Source organism: Hyperolius riggenbachi, chromosome 6 (assembly GCF_040937935.1).
Source record: "Hyperolius riggenbachi isolate aHypRig1 chromosome 6, aHypRig1.pri, whole genome shotgun sequence".
Classification (NCBI taxonomy): Eukaryota; Metazoa; Chordata; class Amphibia; order Anura; family Hyperoliidae; genus Hyperolius; species Hyperolius riggenbachi.
In genome coordinates this window covers 95,760,479-95,780,545 of record NC_090651.1, presented here as the reverse complement: position 1 = coordinate 95,780,545, position 20,067 = coordinate 95,760,479, and the positions used below count along the sequence as shown (strand labels likewise).

The window sequence follows — 20,067 nt, the reverse complement described above, 5'->3', positions numbered from 1 at the left end:
TTTGAAAACACCTAACATTGTGTTCCATTTTAAGGGTTCCTATTGGTCAGTGCATAAACCAACAGGAAACCCCAGTAGCAAACTCAAAGATGCTTTGCTAGGGTTCCCTTACTGATCTGCGTGGAATTTTGGAAGTGAGCGGCGGATATTGCCAGCATCCTTGGTGGGTAGTGTAGGGTTTTTAAGTGATGCAGAGGGGGTAGGTGTCAGAGTGTTGTTAGTGCCCTGGTGCTGGCCAGGGTGGCTGCTGTGCACAGCGACGGGGGTGATAGCAGAGGGTGCCAGCGGTAGTCACAGGTGCATATAGCAAGCCCTGCCAAAGTATCTTTAAAAGTGCCACCGGGGCTCCCCATTAGTCCCTTAACAGACTAATAGGCATCCTCTCTGAGGAGTATTTAGTATAGCAACTGCCGGTGGCGTGAAACAGTCTGTGTTGCCCTTGTTCATTGCTGATCTGGGATCTCCAGAGGATATTTATGTGGGATAAGTTCCAAGGGTATTGGCATGGGAGCATTAATAAAAGGTATTTATTGTTAATTAAGTATATTAAAATACTTTTTTGGTTGTGCTTTTATTTGTTTTTTAACTTTTTGTGGAAATGGGTAAGGGGTATTTAAGTATTCCAATACTCATTTCCCCAAGTGGGCGGGTATATGGGGATCCCCCAGATGCTACCATAGCCCCCCACAGGTCCTAGATACCAACCTCCTCCTGGTCAATTGAGGTGGGGAAGAGCCCCTTGTCCATGAATCGGACAAGGTCTCTGGGAGAGGGGGAGGTTTTCCAACCCTTTCTTCCGGAACCCACCAAGTATCATGGACCATGTATAGCTCAGGGTGTGGAGCCCCACGCGGTCCGGGCTCCCCATCCAGCCAGCAGGGGTGACAAGAAGTTGGCTTGGGATGGGAGCCCCCCAAGTCCTTTTTATTTTTTTTTTTTTTTTATGTCAATAATACCTATATTTGCCAGGGATCCTTTAATAACCTTTATCTGTCATTTAACCACAATTTAAAAAAAAAAATCTTTTTTTGTAACTTCAAAGTTGATTTTATCAAAAACCACATGGTCTTTGTGAAAAAAAATGTTTTACTCTTTTCCCCAATGTTCTCCTTAACATACCTAGCAAATTGAGATTCTAGCTTGTAAAGGGGCTTCGCTAGTAATCGCTAAAATCGGCATCATTGACATCAAAGCAATTCAGGAAATAATGTGTGTTTAGATTCACCAGCCTGATCGATTGGCCGGTGAATCAATCAGGGAGCTATTCAACCAAGACTAGGTATTACTGATGCTATGATTACTAAAGCTGAATTGAATATCTACACTGCAATCTTTGCATTTATGCCCAGTGCCACAGGCTGATCGTTTCAATGTCACACTACATTGAAACCCTAATTAATGCAGAATCATGCCCGGCAAGGTATTGAGCATGAACATACTTTTCACTAGGCCAACATCTCTGTATTATTCTATGAATTAGTCGTCTGAAATACTGTGATGTTCTAAGATATTTTATTCTGGGTTTTCACTACCTGTAGCCCATAATTAGCAAAATTAAAATAATTATGCACTAAAATATATCTGTGTGTAATGAATCTATATAATATATGAGTTTCATATTTTAACTGAATTATTGAAATAAATTGATATTCTAATTAACTGAGGTAGACCTGTAAATTCTGATACGTTCTGCAGTGGTTTGCTGAGTGCGTAATCATGTCACTAACTCTGTGTATTTAGAGTATGTGCATAATCATGTCACTAACTGTGTATTTAGAGCATGTGCGTAATCATCTAACTAACTGTGTATTTAGAGCATGTGCGTAATCATGTCACTAATTCTGTGTATTTAGAGTAAGTATGTAATCATGTCACTAACTGTGTATTAAGAGCATGTGCGTAATCATGTCACCAATTCTGTTTATTTAGAGTATGTACGTAATCATGTCACTAACTGTATATTAAGAGCATGTGCGTAATCATGTCACCAACTCGGTGTATTTAGAGCATGTGCGTAATCATGTCACTAACTCTGTGTATTCAGAGTATGTACGTAATCATGTCACTAGCTGTGTATTTGGAGCATGTGCATAATCATGTCACCAACTCTGTGTATTTAGAGTATGTGCATAACCATGTCACTAACTGTGTGTATTTAGAGTATGTGCATAATCATTTCACTAACTGTGTGTATTTGGAGCATGTGCATAATCATGTCACCAACTCTGTGTATTTAGAGTATGTGCATAACCATGTCACTAACTGTGTGTATTTAGAGTATGTGCATAATCATTTCACTAACTGTGTGTATTTGGAGCATGTGCATAATCATGTCACCAACTCTGTGTATTTAGAGTATGTGCATAATCATTTCACTAACTGTGTGTATTTAGAGTATGTGCATAATCATGTCACAATATTTATAGTATTGTCAGTGGTGTTCCTCTGTGGTCCTCATCACCAATTCCTAGCAATTAGAGATCCTATTGCAGACGTGAATTTGTCATGGTGATGTGGATTAAGCCTTGAATCTTACTTTGATTTTCTTTTGACTGAATAATCAAGCAAGAGCATAAAATAACTTTTTGCTATTCACTCATTCATCTTACCTAATAAAAGGCAAGTGTCGCTGCGTCCGTCCGTGTGTCAGTGCTTTTTAGCACTGCGCATGTGCAGGGACAGACGCAGAGACACTTCCGAGAGCCGGGGGAGGGTGGGCCCAGAAGGGGCCGGCGTGTGTGCGCGCGGCATGCATGCAGGCGGCAGGCAGCGAAGTAAAGAAAGACCTAGCCCGTTTTTAAATGGGCTAAGGTCACTAGTTCTATCATAAAGGTGGCCATGATTTGATGAGGAATTATGTGTTGTGTGATTTGCGTGTTGGAGGAGAGTTCTTGGAAGATACTGTACCGTGTTTATGGGCATTTGTTCAGAGCTTTGTTGATGTAGGTTAGCAGGCACAGGCTTGGATTCTTTTAGCTTCCTTCTAATTAATCAAAAATATAGTAATGCAGACTAAAGGCTTATGGTTAGAGTTGAGCCGAAATTTTCGTAATTTCGCATTACTATAATTACGCATGCGAAATTTGCGATTACGATGCGAAATAACAGTAGCATTAAAATTGTAATTGAAAATACCGTAAGCGTAATTTTCAACGCGTAATTTCGCGTTTCGTTCATGCCGTAATTTCGCATTAAACGCTACCGTAATTTCGCATTAAACCGTAACGCTCCGTATAATGTAAAAAAGCCGCCGACTTTAAGGGTTAATAGCAAAGCCCCCTTAAATGCCAAGAGCCTCAAATTTGGAGAATATATTAAGGAGATCAGGAGGAATAAGAGGAAAATTTTTTTTTTTCAAAAAGACCTTATAGTTTTTGAGAAAATCGATGTTAAAGTTTTAAAGTAAAAATGTATACATTTAAAAACCCGCCGACTTTAACGGTTAATAGCAAAGCCTGCTTAAAGTTTAGGAACACCAAATTCCCAGGGTATATTAAGGGGATCAGTGGGAATAAGAGGAAAAACGTTTTTTTCAAAAAGACCTTATAGTTTTTGAGAAAATCGATTTTTAACCACTTAGCAACTTCTGCCACGCTTTTCTACGTCCTTATTTACAAACACCTATAAACACATATAAATATTTGGTTCTGTTTTCTATTTTTAGAAAACTGAGTATGTATAGCACCATCTTGTGGCCAAAAAGTAAAACTACTTCCAAATACACCATTATTCACTTACCATAGGAACATTAAGCACATTTTCATTATTTTTGAGACTCCTTCACCCCTCACCCAAAATAAAATATTATTGCCATACTTTGTACTAGGGACACAATTTAAACATTGTAAAAACCGGGACAAATTGGCAAATAAAATGTGTCTGCTTTATCTACAATAGCACAATTTATTTTTAAACTACAATGGCTGAAAGCTGAGAAATGGTGATTTTTTTCATTTTTTTCTTCTTCTTCCCTGTCAAATCAGTATAAAATAATATAATTCTTAGCATAAAGTACTGCCCAAAGAAAGCCTAGTTTTTCCCGTAAAAAATAATGTATATATCATTTCAGTGTTATAATTAGTGATAAAGTTATTACCCAATGAATGGGAAGAGCTTTTGAAGGGGAAAAAACCTGTGGTAGAGAAGTGGTTAAGTTTCAAGGGCAAAAATGTCTTTTAAATGCGGAAAATGTCAGTTTTTTTTGCACAGGTAACAATAGTGTATTATTTTCATAGATTCCCCCAAGTGGGAAGAGTTTTACTTACTTCGTTCTGAGTGTGGGAAATATAAAAAAAAACGACGTGGGGTCCCCCCTCCCAGACCTCTTTAACCCCTTGTCCCCCATGCAGGCTGGGATAGCCAGAATGCGGAGCACCGGCCGCGTGGGGCTCCGCACCCTGACTATACCAGCCCGCATGGTCCATGGATTGGGGGGTCTCGGAAGGGGAGGGGCAGCCAAGCTTTCCCCTCCCCCTCCGAGCCCTTGTCCAATCCAAGGACAAGGGGCTCTTCTCCACCTCCGATGGGCGGTGGAGGTGGAGGCCGCGATTTCCTGGGGGGGGGGGTTCATGGTGGAATCTGGGAGTCCCCTTTAAAAAGGGGTCCCCCAGATGCCCACCCCCCCTCCCAGGAGAAATGAGTATAGAGGTACTTGTACCCCTTACCCATTTCCTTTAAGAGTTAAAAGTAAATAAACACACAAACACTTAGAAAAAGTATTTTAATTGAACAAAAAACATAACCACGAAAAAAGTCCTTTAATATTCTTAATTAACCATTAATACTTACCTGTCCCTTTAAATAAATGATCCCTCGAAATAGCCTCGGAAATGTTCTATCAGTTACAATGTAACAAAGTTATTACAATGTAACAACTTTGTTACATTGTAACTACGCCGCACCCGACGTCACTCGCCGCTCAGCCGCCGCATACCCGTCTGCGCTGCACGGACCCGACAGAGCTCTGAGCTATATAGCTCAGAGCTCTCTAAGCATCTTTGAATTTGAGCTCCAAGGAGCCCCATTGGTCCTTAGCAGACCAATGGGGTTCCTTCAAATCAGATACTTTTTCTAAGTGTTTGTGTGTTTATTTACTTTTAACTCTTAAAGGAAATGGGTAAGGGGTACAAGTACCTCTATACTCATTTCTCCTGGGAGGGGGGGGGTGGGCATCTGGGGGACCCCTTTTTAAAGGGGACTCCCAGATTCCACCATGAACCCCCCCCCCAGGAAATCGCGGCCTCCACCGCCCATCGGAGGTGGAGAAGAGCCCCTTGTCCTTGGATTGGACAAGGGCTCGGAGGGGGAGGGGAAAGCTTGGCTGCCCCTCCCCTTCCGAGACCCCACAATCCATGGACCATGCGGGCTGGTATAGTCAGGGTGCGGAGCCCCACGAGGCCGGTGCTCCGCATTCTGGCTATCCCAGCCTGCATGGGGGACAAGGGGTTAAAGAGGTCTGGGAGGGGGGACCCCACATGGTTTTTGTTTATATTTCCCACACTCAGAACGAAGTAAGTAAAACTCTTCCCACTTGGGGGAATCTATGAAAATAATACACTGTTACCTGTGCAAAAAAACCTGACCTTTTCCGCATTTAAAAGACCTTTTTGCCCTTGAAACTTAAAAATCGATTTTCTCAAAAACTATAAGGTGTTTTTGAAAAAAAATGTTTTCCTCTTATTCCCACTGATCCCCTTAATATACCCTGGGAATTTGGTGTTCCTAAACCTTAAGCAGGCTTTGCTATTAACCGTTAAAGTCGGCGGCTTTTTAAATGTATACATTTTTACTTTGAAACTTTAACATCGATTTTCTCAAAAACTATAAGGTCTTTTTGAAAAAAAAAAATTTCCTCTTATTCCTCCTGATCTCCTTAATATATTCTCCAAATTTGAGGCTCTTGGCATTTAACCTCCTTGGCGGTCTGATTCTTTCCAGATTTTAGGGTCTAAAAGCGGTGCAATTTTTTTTCACTCTTTCAGACCCTAAAACCTGAAAAAAATCATTCTGGCAGGGAGATCTGCAGCAAAATAAAAAAAAAATTACCTTCCTGGGCTCCTGGGCTGCAGTTTTCTGTTTGCCCACAAGATGGCGCTAATATACATATAAACGAACTTCTCTATATTTCTCTAATATAGAGAAGTTCGTTTTCAATGTTAGCCCCGCCCCCGATTACGTCACGCTGCCACCACCGCTCTGCTGCCACCACCACGGCTGCGCTGCTCCAACTGGCTGCCGGGTCCCCGAAAGAATAGCGGGAACATGGGGGATCCCGGCGGCCAGGGAAAGACCCCACACTGCCGGGGAGAGAGGCTGGAGTCCCGCTGCGCAGCGAGATCGCGCGCGGGACTCCACAACTACAGGTAAAGCTCTGCAATGCCTACCCCGACCTGAGCTCGGGATCACCGATAGCAGCTGCTTTTTTCTACCCCGAGCTCAGGTCGGGAAAACCGGCAAGGAGGTTAAGGGGGCTTCGCTATTAACCCTTAAAGTCGGCGGCTTTTTTACATTATACGGAGCGTTACGGTGTAATGCGAAATTACGGTAGCGTTTAATGCGAAATTACGGCATGAACAAATACCCATTGTAATGCGAAAATTACGCGAAAATTACGCTTACGTGAAATTTTGCGAAATCCTTCTTCATTACGATTATGTACTTACGGCCATAATCGTAATTACACTAATTACGCGAAATTTCGCGAAATCGTAATTACGTCATTACGCTCATCTCTACTTATGGTATCTCAGCCATTGATCTGCTATAGTAACCGTGATAGAATCAACTTCTGAATACAAGGTATTACTGGAACCACTTTTGTTTGTATATCTTTATTGTAAAGTCAAAAGTAAACCATTATTTTCTTTTCTTTTTGTAACAAAGTGTACAATCAAGATTCAAGTACTTTACTATCATTGTGTAACACAACACAATTACTTCTTGTCACAGCCCCGGTGCATATAAGGAATGTAGTGATAGCAACAAAGGAAGAAATAGAGGAATTATACAAGTATGCTAAACATTTCAAATTTGTTAAAATGTTGTACACCGTGTTAATTATTTCAGAGAAGCTTGAAGGTGCCCATTAACGGTACACATTTTCCTTCAGATTCGATCTTTCAAGGCAATTTGAATGATTGAAACTAATCGGAAGGCAATTATCGATTGTTCCATTAACGGAACGATTTAAGAAGGTTTTACATTCAGATTTGATCATAAAATCCAACTTTGGGATAGATATTTTTACCTTTTCCAATCGAACCAAAGAATCATTTAACATCGATTTGCACCACACACGTCACAGTTTTCTATACAATTCAATCATAAAAAGTCCATAGAAAGATCGAAGCTAAAGGAAAAATTGTACTGTTAATGGGCACCTTAAGAGTTTCAAAAGTTTATGGCAGATGGGAAAAGCTGTTTTTCAGTCTGTGAGTGTGAGGATTGATCTAAAGCGTCTACATGATAGAAGAAGATCAAACAAGGCGTTTCCAGGGTGAGTGTTGTCCTTGGTAATTATTTTATCCCCTCTAATACAAAGGGCCTCATTCACTAAGAGAAATAGCATGCCTTATCAGAGATAACACGCCTTATCAAAGTTATCACACCTTATCAGAGTAGCACAGCGAAGTTATGCCTGCTAATTGCCAATAACGAGAGCTCCACTCGTCTTGCCCTGAGCCCCTGTGGGTTCATAGCGCTCACTATGCTACTCTGATAAGGCGTGTTTAACTTTGATTAGGCGTGCTAATTCTGATAAGGCATGGTATTTGTCTTAGCGAATCAAGCCCAATGAGTATTATACAACAGTTTGTTGTATGCCAATAATGATCTCTGCTGTTTCTACAACTTGCTGCAGAGCTTCTCTAGCAGCCGTAGTGCAGTTGTTGTACCAGGCCGTCATGCAGTTGTTCAAGACAATTTCTGTATTGCATCTGTAGAAATTAACCAGCAGCTTCTGAGGAAGGTTAGTGCTCTTTAGCTTTCTTAAAAAGTAGAGGCGTTGTGGTGCATTGCCAATTATAGCTAAATTGTTGTTGAACCGGGACAAGTCCTCTGGGATGGTGACTCCTAGAAACGTAGAGCTTTCATTATCAGTATGTGATCTTTATTGATATGCGATTGGTCTTTGTGGTGTTCCTAAAGTCCAGAATAACTTCTTTGGTCTTTTTTGTATTTAAGAACAGGTTGTTAATGTCACACAATGCAGCTTCTATGTTGTCTGATATAAGCCCAATGACAGTCATATCTTCTACAAGTCTAACAATTAGGTTTAATGTATGGATAGATTGGCAGTCATAGGTGTATTTATTTGCTGTATTTACTGTATATGAATAAACATGAAAGACATGGTCATGCTGGGATCTGTTCCTCTGTGTTATTATGGGTGTTTTTCATAATATTGTTTTCCCCGTGTCCCCTTTAAGGTGAAATATATTATTTTTACAATATGTGGTTCGCAAACTGAGCTTATGTGAATTTTAAAACAGATTGAGTATAGTTAGTGAATGTAAATTGTCAACACAGGGCTATGAATAATCTAAATTAGCAATTCATATTGGGATCCAGAAAGATACATCGCATATGTGTTTTCAGCCTTCTTGTGTTCGTAATGTAAAAAAAAAAAAGACAAAAAACAATTAGAGCTATAAAAGGAAATCAAATATAAAGCTAGTTTTAAATTAACTATGAGTAACAGAATAACCGTATTTACATGGCTAAAGGATACAGGTACATACAGACTTGAGCGGAGGCGTAACTAAAGAGGAAGCAGCTCATGCAGCTGCAGGGGTGCCCAGGGCTTTGGAGGGCTTTAAATTCATACTATCCCTCTTTCTGAAAAAAAATTCATACCATCCCTCTTTCTGAAAAAGGGGGCAACCCCAAAGACTAAGCAAGGCTGGATTTATACTTTTTGTGCCCCTAGGCTTAGTATGTTGTACCTCGCCTGTCATGTGGAGCAGCGCAATTCCATATCCAGCCCCTCTTCCATGGGTATCATTCATGTACAGCAGCCCTTCTCTTTCACAAACGGCTTCCTTAGACATCACTTTCCCCTTTTAATGTGTTGCTCCCAATTTTCAGGCTCCTCTTTCATATGTAGCAACCCCTCTTTCATGGTCCGGTGCCTCCTTGGTGCCTCCTTGGGCCCAACACCTGGGCCTTTGTGGCCTTGCTAGAAATCCAACCCTGAGAGTGTTGTTTTGGCTGCACATGTTATAAGTAGAAAGAGTTATGATAGCCACACCTCTTATTGGATGTTTTGCAGATGTACAGTACCTCCTGTTTGTGAAGGTCAGCACAGGGAAAGAGGGTGTGAATATTAGGGGGAAGTGTCCTAAAAATGTTGTTGGGGGACATAATTTGTAGTTCCACCCCTGAACTCAAGTTCAACCTTAATTTTTCCCACCAACTCACGCAGGCTAAACATGGTCAATTTAATTTCTTACGTAGGAGTTGCCATTTTGTTAACCTGCCTGGCGTTCTATTAAGATCGCCAGGCAGGCTGCGCGAGGGTTTTTTTTTAATAAAAAAAAAACTATTTCATGCAGCCAACTGAAAGTTGGCTGCATGAAAGCCCACTAGAGGGCGCTCCGGAGGCGTTCTTCCGATCGCCTCCGGCGCCCAGAATAAACAAGGAAGGCCGCAATGAGCGGCCTTCCTTGTTTTGCTTACATCGTCGCCATAGCGACGAGCGGAGTGACGTCATCGACGTCAGCCGACGTCCTGACGTCAGCCGCCTCCGATCCAGCCCTTAGCGCTGGCCGGAACTTTTTGTTCCGGCTACGCTGGGCTCAGGCGGCTGGGGGGACCCTCTTTCGCCGCTGCTCGCGGCGGATCGCCGCAGAGCGGCGGCGATCAGGCAGCACACGCGGCTGGCAAAGTGCCGGCTGCGTGTGCTGCTTTTTATTTCAGCCAAATCGGCCCAGCAGGGCCTGAGCGGCAGGCTCCGGCGGTACTGGACGAGCTGAGCTCGTCCAGACCGCCCAGCAGGTTAATAACAGTCTTTGTAGAAGAAGTAGTGGAGCACAGCCCTTTAAAAGTTCCGTGTGATGTGCCTCGGCAAATCCAGCAACATTCTGGATTATCGTAGTAGAAGTATGGAGAAGACCGGCACCATCATCTTTGTATTATTCTCTTTTATTGATAAAATAGATACAGCAGTCTAAAGTAGCGACGTTTCAAAGTTTAGACACTTCTTTCTCAAGCTCTGCTGTAACTGAGAATGACAGACATGAACTGACAGCAATGCGCTTTATATAGCCAACATGGATGATATGCAGCCAATCAGCTAATGCTGTGTAAACAACCAATGGCATCAGGTCCTGCCTAGCGGACCTGATGGGGAACTATGTCGGCTGCCCTGCAATTGGACCATTCAAAATATGGAGTCACGTCACTCACCCACACACACCACGAAGCCGGTTGGAGTAGCGCGTCCTCTCCCCTTTGCCGGGCTGCTCCCCTTTGTCGTGCCTACACAGACCACACAGCCTGATTGGTGTTGATTTAGGTTAAGTGTGTATACCTACTGTGGTAGATGAAGGCGGGGCTTGCTTCAAGCTAGGCTTATGTAATGATGTCACAAGACAATTCGGGAGTTTTGTGTCCCTGCAGCTGTAGGATTCAGGTAGCTGAGGAAGGAAGCTTAGGTTGTGAGATTTCTGGTAGAACCTGAAACATTTTGTCGTTTCATCTTGCTATCATGTCTAGTCCTAGTGATAGGTGCCTCAGGAAAAATCAAGGCCTACTTGTTCCCTAACCAAAAGTTTCTTGGACCCATCAGCAGCTGAAGGCAGTGGAAAAAGTTAAGTAACTATTTGTAGTAGTACTTTTAAACTGTTGACCTTAATGAGCAGACCTGTTTTAATTTTAATTATACTTCAAGTGTGCCTTAATTGGTTCTTACCCAATGGGAACATTTATTCTAAGAACTGAATTGGTTTGGATTTAAAGTTGTTCTACTTGAATCCAATTTAAATTTTCTAAGAAAATTGATTTAATGACCAATTAATATGCAGGAGCGCTTCACTTTCAGTTCAGTAAAAAAGGAGAGCTAAAGGATGTGTTAAATAGCAGTATCCCCAAAGTCCTATGATTTACTGTAATTCATTTTTAAAAACAAAATGAAGATATACCAGAAGGCTTATCAAGTTTTAGTACTGGATGTACTCAAATGAGTAATATGAATAGTGTAAAGAAAGATAGTTTAGAAAATCAGAAGTAAACATTCCCACATCCCCAAATAAATTGCCACTCTAAAAGTAGAACCTGGGATTTTAAAAGGGTTATTGTATAACAATCATTTCTCATATTTGTTACATGAATTGCCCTACGTGTAAACTTAACCACTTTACCCCCGCCCGTACGGATTTCTCCGTCCCTTTTTCCATCCTTTAACCCCCAGGGACGGAGAAAAACGTACTTTCCGCGTTCCCGACGCTGTCCGCGCTCCCGCTCGTAAACACGCCGCCCGCCGCTAGTAAACACGCCGCCGCCCGCTCGCCCGGAGATCAATGAACGGGAAAATCCATTCCCGTTCGTTGATCTAAGCCCCACAATGATCCGCTGCTCTCCTATGGGCAGCGCGATCATTGTGAGAAAAAAACTCACGTGTCCAGCCTCCTTATACTTCCTCCAAGCTTCCGGAAGGACGCTTGGAGGTCGCATTAAAACAAAAAGTTACTGTGGCCATCTTGTGGCCAAATAGTAAACTACACCCTACACATTTTTCACATACAAATAAATGACTTTTACACAAAAAATTAACTCATTACCTCCCACACTCCCCATTTTTTTTTTTGTAATTAAAAAAAAATTCAAAAATGTACAATTAAAAAAAATACATAAATAGTTACCTTAGGGACTGAACTTTTTAAATATTTATGTCAAGAGGGTATAACACTGTTACTTTATAAACTATGGGCTTGTAATTAGGGATGGACGCAAAACTGAAAAAAATGCACCTTTATTTCCAAATAAAATATTGGCGCCAAACATTGTGATAGGGACATAATTTAAATGGTTTTATAACCGGGACAAAAGGGCAAATACATTTCATGGGTTTTAATTACAGTAGCATGCATTATTTAAAAACTATAATGGCCGAAAACTGAAAAATAATTATTTTTTTCCCCCACATTTTTCCTATTTTCCCATTAAAACACATTTAGAAAAAAATAATTCTTGCCATAATGTCCCACCTAAAGAAAGCCTAATTGGTGGCGGAAAAAGCAAGATATAGTTCATTTCATTGCGATAAGTAATGATAAAGTTATAGACGAATGAATGGAAGGAGCGCTGAAAGGTGAAAATTGCTCTGGTGCTCAGGGGGTAAAACCCCTCAGTGGTGAAGTGGTTAAACAAAATAATAACACAAACATTTTATTAAGAACCAAAGAGATCAAGACATCAGTAGACAAAAAATAAAAATAAAATAAATGCACATGTCACTATGTGTAAAGGGAATTTAGATGTAATATTGGGTTTATACAGGGTCGGAGGAGGAGCTTCAATGTTAGTGTCAATATGGACATTAAAAAGTAAATTTATTGGACACCAATATAAATGATGTGTTTAACCCATCCTTTCGTACTCCTGTTATTACCGAACTGGAGTTGGGGCTGTCTTGGAATGTGTATCATCATTCTAGCATATTTAGTTGGTCATTAAATCAATTTTCTTAGAAATGTTAATTTGGATTAAAGTAGAGCAACTTTCAATCCCAAACAATATGGATTAGGGCTCATAACTTTGGTTCTTAGAATATATGTTCCCATTGGGTATTGAAACAAACTTGAAGTTAAATTACATTTAAAACAGGTCTGCTCATTAAGGCCAACACTACTATAAATAGTTACATAACTTTTTCCATTGCTATTGATTGCCGATGGCTTCAAGAAACCTTTGGTTAGGGAACAAATAGGCCTTTCTTTTGCCTGAGTTACCGATCACTATGACTAGACATAATAACAAGATGAAACGTCAAAATGTTTCAGGTTCAGTCGCTCTGAACTGCATTCCCCACTCTGTGCTGGATCTCAGTCTCTGGGCAACCTTGAAATTCCAGGCCACTGCTTCCTCTAGATCAGAGTTTCTCAACTCAGTCCTCAAGTACCCCTGACAGTGCATGTTTCGCAGAAAACCTCAAACATTCACACATGAGGTAAGTAGAGTTTCAGCAGAGCTCCTCAACTACCTATGTGGAAAACATGCACTTTTGTTAGACTTGGTCCTCCAGCTTGTATCTTCCTAGTCTCTCTCCAAGTTGGTCATTTGAATGATGGTTAGATATTGTCAATGAGATGCAAATAGTCCCACCTTCTGTGCAGATTTAATGCAAATTCCTTGCAGTTTGTTACTAGCCAATTAAATATACTTTCTGATTGTTTGTATTGGCCTACTTCCAATCTGCATGCAATTCACATAAAATGTACATGCTAGTAGGACTTACTTTCATCACATTGGCCATTTCTGTTGATCGGTAGCTTCGCTTATTGACATATCTCTGCAGCTTAATCTACCTTACGTTCAGTTCAGCTGCCTAGAGCCAATGACCTGCAGTTCAATTTTCACCTAAAGCAAACTTGGGAATTTTTAAAAGAAAAAAAAAGTCATACTTACTTAAAGAGACTCCGTAACAAAAATTGCATCCTGTTTTTTATCATCCTACAAGTTCAAAAAGCTATTCTAATGTGTTCTGGCTAACTGCAGCACTTTCTACTATGACAGTCTCTGTAATAAATCAATGTATCTTTCCCCTGTCAGACTTGTCAGCCTGTGTCTGGAAGGCTGCCAAGTTCTTCAGTGTTGTGGTTCTGCTATGAACTCCCCCTTCCAGGCCCCTCTTTGCACACTGCCTGTGTGTTATTTAGGATTAGAGCAGCTTCTCTCTTCTCTCTTATCTTTTACAAGCTGGATAAATCGTCCTCTGAGCTGGCTGGGCTTTCACATACTGAGGAATTACAGACAAGGGCAAAGCTGTTTGCAGGAAGAAAAGAGCAGCCTGAAACTTCAGTGCATGAGAACAGGGGGAAGAAACACACAAATGATCTCTTGAGATTCAAAAGGAAGGCTGTATACAGCCTGCTTATGTATGGATGTATTTTCTATGTGTGGACATACTGTACATCAACCTACTTCCTGTTTTGGTGGCCATTTTGTTTGTTTATAAACAAACTTTTAAAAACTGTTTTTAACCACTTTTAATGCGGCGAGGAGCGGCGAAATTGTGACAGAGGGTAATAGGAGATGTCCCCTAACGCACTGGTATGTTTACTTTTGTGCGATTTTAACAATACAGATTCTCTTTAAGTAAATGGAGGCCTTTGGACCCTCCAGAGGCTCTCCCTGCCTCTTTCCTTCTTCTTGCTGTTCCAGCGCTGGTATCCCTGAAGCTCGCAGCCTTCTTTGTTCTCATACGGGAGTGTGGCCGCAAGCTTCAGGCGTCCCAGCGCTGGAACAGAAAAGAGACAGAGAAAGCCTCTTGTGTCTGCTCAGTAACATAGGAGCCGCTTGGGTTTGATGGAAAAAGCCAAACCTGTTGGTCTCCATGCTAGTGTGCAGGTGCAAACCACCTGCACAACGTGGCAGTGTTCAGCTTCATAGAGGTCTCAGCGCTGGAATGGCAAAGAGGAGGGGGACTGGGGAAGCCTCTGGATAATCCAGAGGCTTCCCTCTACCCAGTTAAGAACCCCTTTGAGCACTTTTTTTGGCTACACAATAAAAGGGCGCCTTGAAATTTGGGTGCCTAGAAAAGCCAATAGTCGAATGTTGGTAAATCATTTACTGAAATTCTACTATTAAAGGGTACAGTAAGATCGTAAAATATCAGTATTAAATAACAATATTTTACTATAGCTAAACCTAACTCTACTCTCACACAGAACCCTCCCCCTGATGCCATCCCTCCTCCCCATAGAGACACCCTTCCCGACTTGACACCTAACTGTAACCATCCCCCACCTGCACAAACACCCTACCTGACGCCTAACCTTAAAGAGGAACTCCAGTGAAAATAATGTAATAAAAAAAGTGCTTCATTTTTACAATAATTATGTATACATGATTTAGTCAGTGTTTGCTCATTGTAAAATCTTTCCTCTCCCAGATTCACATTCTGACATGTTTTACATGGTGACATTGTTACTGTGGGCAGATTATGTAGCTGGTCTGGCTTTAACAGACAGCTGTAAGCAGCTATTTCCTGTCTGAACATTGTTACATTGTGGCAGTTTGCCCAGAGTACCGTACGGTACCAGAGCCTCTTGTGGGAGGGGTTTCAGCACAAAATCAGTCATACAGCGCCCCCTGATGGTCTGTTTGTGAAAATCATTATTTTTCTCATGTAAAAGTGGGTATCAGCTACTGATTGGGATAAAGTTCAATTCTTGGTCGGAGTTTCTCTTTAACCAAATCCCTCACGACGCCTAACCTTAACCAAATCCCTCACGATGCCTAACCTTAAGCACCCTCCACCCATCCTTAACCTTAAACACCACCACCACCACCAAACATTTTGCAGGCGACACTAAATGCCTATGGCGGCGCCCAAATTTCTGCCGCTAGCAGGCATCCAAATTTCCTGCTTCCTTTTTTTTCCGTTCAGGTACACTTTAAATGATCCTTTCATGATGTGCTCCTTGATCATATGCCTGGAAGCTGTTGGCCAGGTTTGAGACAGCTTTGCTTTGAGCCAACGCGTGTATTTGTAGTAATAAAATACACGTTCCAACTCTGTAATTTTTATAGCTTGATAAACTATTATATTTTATATGCAAGCATAAAGAATCGCTTACAATGCCTAGCTGCTCTAGAATCCGGCACTTAAGATGTAAAAATAATTTAGATACTTAGCAAAGCGTATCCAAACAGTTTCTTCCCACTGCAGGGATCAACAGATTTATTTCCCAAACTCTACCTAGAATTCTACCAGTGTCTGCAGCAAGAGGGGACGCTTCTCATGGCTGCCCCTCTGTACACATCACAGGAGAGTTTATCATCTGTGGAGGATTTAAAGCACGAGTCCAGGTTCTTTTTTTAAAAATGTGTTTAATTAAAAAATATAAAATGCGTTTCAAATGATATTTCAAAAAGAAGAAATCCTCTACATTGGCTGTCAGCCATTAGGCCACTCGGTAGGTGTGTTTCCATCCTTCAGGATGTGGACCTCATTACTCACCACCCTGGCAAACGGCCTGAGGGGGGTTGATGTGGAATGAATAATAGTTGTGGGCACTGGGAGATCTGCTGCACCTGCGACTTTCTGTCCTAATATTGCACAAAGCAAGCATGGTTGCAGTGTAATTTTCTGTGAAATGCAGTTAACAGAGCTGTACCTACAGACGAGAAGCCCCTGCAATCATGGGGGGGGGGGGGGGTGGGGTGCTGTAAGGTGGCCCCGACCATTACTTCACTTTCTCCAACAAAGGGGTTCATGCTTCAGATCGGGTGTTTTTTGTGGCTATACTTGTTAAGGTATGATGACCTCACTTGTTTTATGACCCTGGATAAGCCTGGATGGCCCTCTAGGCTCTGAGGGTCACCAGAGGTAGGCAATGGAAGGGGAGTAAGCAATGCGGGGGGAAGCCCACCAAAGATTTGCTGGGAGTCCCCATGAATTGTAGTTATGCCCCTCACAGTTAGAAAATTCAATCCTGAACTAGGGCTCTAATAAATATTAAACTAATCAGTAGAGTTAGTATTAAAGTTTAACTACAGTTATTGTGTGTGGCCGAGTCACGATTCGTCGCGCTTCGTTGCGCATGCCTGGCCAGGCACGCTCCCTTGTCGCACTCCCGTGGCTGGGAGCGTTATGCTCTTGAGCAGTACTACTGTGCAGACACAGAACGTTCCCAGGGACGGGAGTGCGATGGGCAGCTCGCCTGGCTGGGCATGCACGGCCAGGCTTTCGGAACGTGTTGCAGGGGACAGACAGGAGCCACATAGAGAGACAGCAAGGGACTGAGCAGAAGCCCCAGGAAGCCCCAGGTAAGTATAGAACCTGGGATGGATTTCATCTCAGGTTCACTTTAAGTAGTGTTTTTGAAGCTTAAGCAACACAGTCACTTAGCTGTTATTCATCCAAAAATAAACCTTGTTTAAAAAAAAAGCAGCAGTGAATAGAAATGCTGCATCACCTTGGTGTGAGGGGGATTGTTCAGATTCTGCGAAATGAGTTAGCTCAGAGTTCCCTTTAAGGCGTACTCTTTGCATTGTGCATTGCAGGGGGGAAGGCAATATCATCCACGTCATACCTGAAGACAATGACTGTTAAGTGAAATATCCAATTTTATGCTGCAATATACATCATAGATCATTATAAAATGACCAAACAAGTTATTTTGTAACCCAATTGTGCCTAATATTTTTAATTTTAGTTTGTAGCTGATAACTTTTTAAAGCTTTAAAGGATACCAGATGCGAAAAATATAGGAGAAACGGAGGGAGCTGGCATGTATGGTGAGCTGTCCTGAGGCCTACCACTCCCCCGTTCTCCTTTCTGCACCTCCAATTAGCTGCATTGGAGGGGCAGAAAGGAGAACGGGGAGAGCGGTGGGCCTCAGGACGAACATATATGTCGGCTCCCCTCTTTTCTCCTATATTTTGCGCATCAGGTATCCTTTAAGAATTTCAGAATTTGCTAACAATGTGCTGTTTGGTATATAAGACTTCCCAGAATTCTCTTCTTCTTGGTTCAGGGCTTAGGATCTATACACACATGAAATTTTGAATGGCTAAGGACTGGCCAATTTGACCACTTCCATGTAGTGTATGTGAAGGTCAACACATTTAGAAAATTATGAACAGATTGTGTAGGTAAGCTCTTATACTACGTGGAAGTTTTAAATTTGGCAAGTCATTGGCCAATCAAAATTGTATATGTGTAAGCTCTCTTAAGCCTGGTACACAATTATGATTGGCCAATCACTGACCATTTTTACTACCTTTATACGGCCACTATCGTCAAGAAAGCGCAGCAGAGGATGTACCTTCTACGGCGGCTGAGAAAGTTTGGCCTACCTAAAAATGTAATGGTGCAGTTCTACACTGCAATCATCGAATCCACCATAACATCATCTATGACTGTATGGTTCGGCTCCTGCTCACCATTAGAAAAGGGGAGGCTGCAGCGCATCATCCGAACAGCGGAAAGGATAATTGGCTGTAGCTTACCTTCCCTGCAGGATCTTTACGCTAGCAGGTGCAGAAAGAGAGCAACCAATATTGCCTCTGACCCCTCTCACCCAGCTCACTCCATCTTCCAGCGCATGTCTTCAGGAGTAAGATTCCGGTCAATCGCAACTAAAACCTCTAGACACAGGAACAGCTTTTTTCCTCAAGCGGTAGCCATACTTAACGCTGAACCACGTTAGAGCTGCTAGGACTTGAAAGTAATCAGCACAGAACTGAAAATGAACAATTCTCACATTGCTTACTGCCACTATACTCACATACTTGACTTGTAATATACATACTGTCTGTCCTTGTATTGTTTTTGTTTGTTTTTGCGTTTGTTAACCTTTTCGGGACCGCGTGCATTACATTCTACGCCGCACTTGTGGCTGTTCTAGCCTGATGCGGCGTAGAATCTACACCGGCCCGCAGTTTCTGCTCCCGACGCGATCGTGCGCACTCGGAGGGGGAGATTAAGCTGTCATATGACAGCCGACATCTCCCCCGAGTGATCAGCAGCCATCGCGTATGGCTGCTGATCACATGATCACTACGATCGCTGTCTGATCATAGTGATCAGTTTGACAGCTGCGGCGGCAGGGGGGAAAAGAAGAGGATCCACTCACCTCCCTGCCGTTCCCGCGACCATCGGCGCCCCCCTCCGCTCTGGCCGGCATCTCCGCTCCGTCTGACGTCAGCCCTGGGTCCCGGCTTGATGACGTCATCAAGCCGCGACCCGGAACTGATCATCAGACAGAACGGAGATGCCGGCCGGAGAAGAGGGTCCCGTGCGGCTCATCGCTGGAGCCTGAAAGGTGAGTGAAGGCTGCTTGCAGAAGGGGGGGCACAGGCCACTATGGGGGGACACAAATCCAGCCAGCCACAGACGGGATCCGGCCGCCTGACCCCCCAAACGCGCGCACTCCCCTCCCGCGCAAAATGCCTGGTCCTTAAGGGGGGGTAGGCAGCCGGTCCCGAAAAGGTTAAGTAACTGCCAAGACAAATTCCTTGTAAGTGCAAACTTACTTGGCGAAATAAATTGATTCTGATTCGATATGAGGGTTTATACCCAATTGGCTCATAGTATTCAATATTTGCTGATGCTCATACTACGTGGGGGTGGTAAAATTGGTCAGTGATTGGCCAATCATAATTAAAAGTGTGTACCAGGCTTAAGGAAGTAACATTTCTTGCATATTTTATGCACTGTAATTTTCCTTCAAGGACCCATTCTTAGCATAGGTCAGAGGTATACACATTCCAAAAGATGTATTTGAGGATGGATTAATCATTTCCTGTCAGGAAGATCAGAAAGGCAAATGTAGTGCAACTCATGAGCAACTGTGGAGCAGCCATAGGGATGCCATTATTACAGCTTGTTATAATACATGCAGTGTGTGCAGATCATTTGGTGAGGATTTATTTTCTGAGGGACAATGATGTTACACTTTATGCACATGTGGTCAGGGATTGTATTGTCTGAATGCAGAACTAAAATAATTGCATGTGTTCTACTTTTTTGCTTACTTGCTTAGACTTTACAGAAGATTCCTGTCATGGATACCAGCTCTTTTCTTTATTCATTTGTTCCACTCAGATATATATTCTTTCTGCTGCATGGGACATCTGGTGTACATGCTTTCAGTGTGGAGCGTGAACAAGTACTGTGAATAATTGCTGTCAGTCTTGGTGCTGTGCTAGGCGTAGCATCATATTCATTTACTGCTGTTCTCTCTCAAGGCTGAATTTACACTACATCTGAATTTGAGCGGTTTCCGCACATACATTCAAAGGATATGAATTTTCATGCCCAGAAAAAAAAAATGTGACAGCAAGTCACTTTTTTGTTACATGCGCATGTTCTCCAAGCTTACAAAAATGCTCACCAAAAAC

General features: G+C 42.3%; 1 protein-coding gene across 3 annotated transcripts in view; it reads left to right on the top strand.

Annotated features, from left to right (window-relative positions):
• Positions 1-20,067, top strand: part of CACNA1E (calcium voltage-gated channel subunit alpha1 E) — a 396,969-nt gene that overhangs the window by 37,737 nt on the left and 339,165 nt on the right. The gene's annotated exons all lie outside the window — the stretch shown is intronic.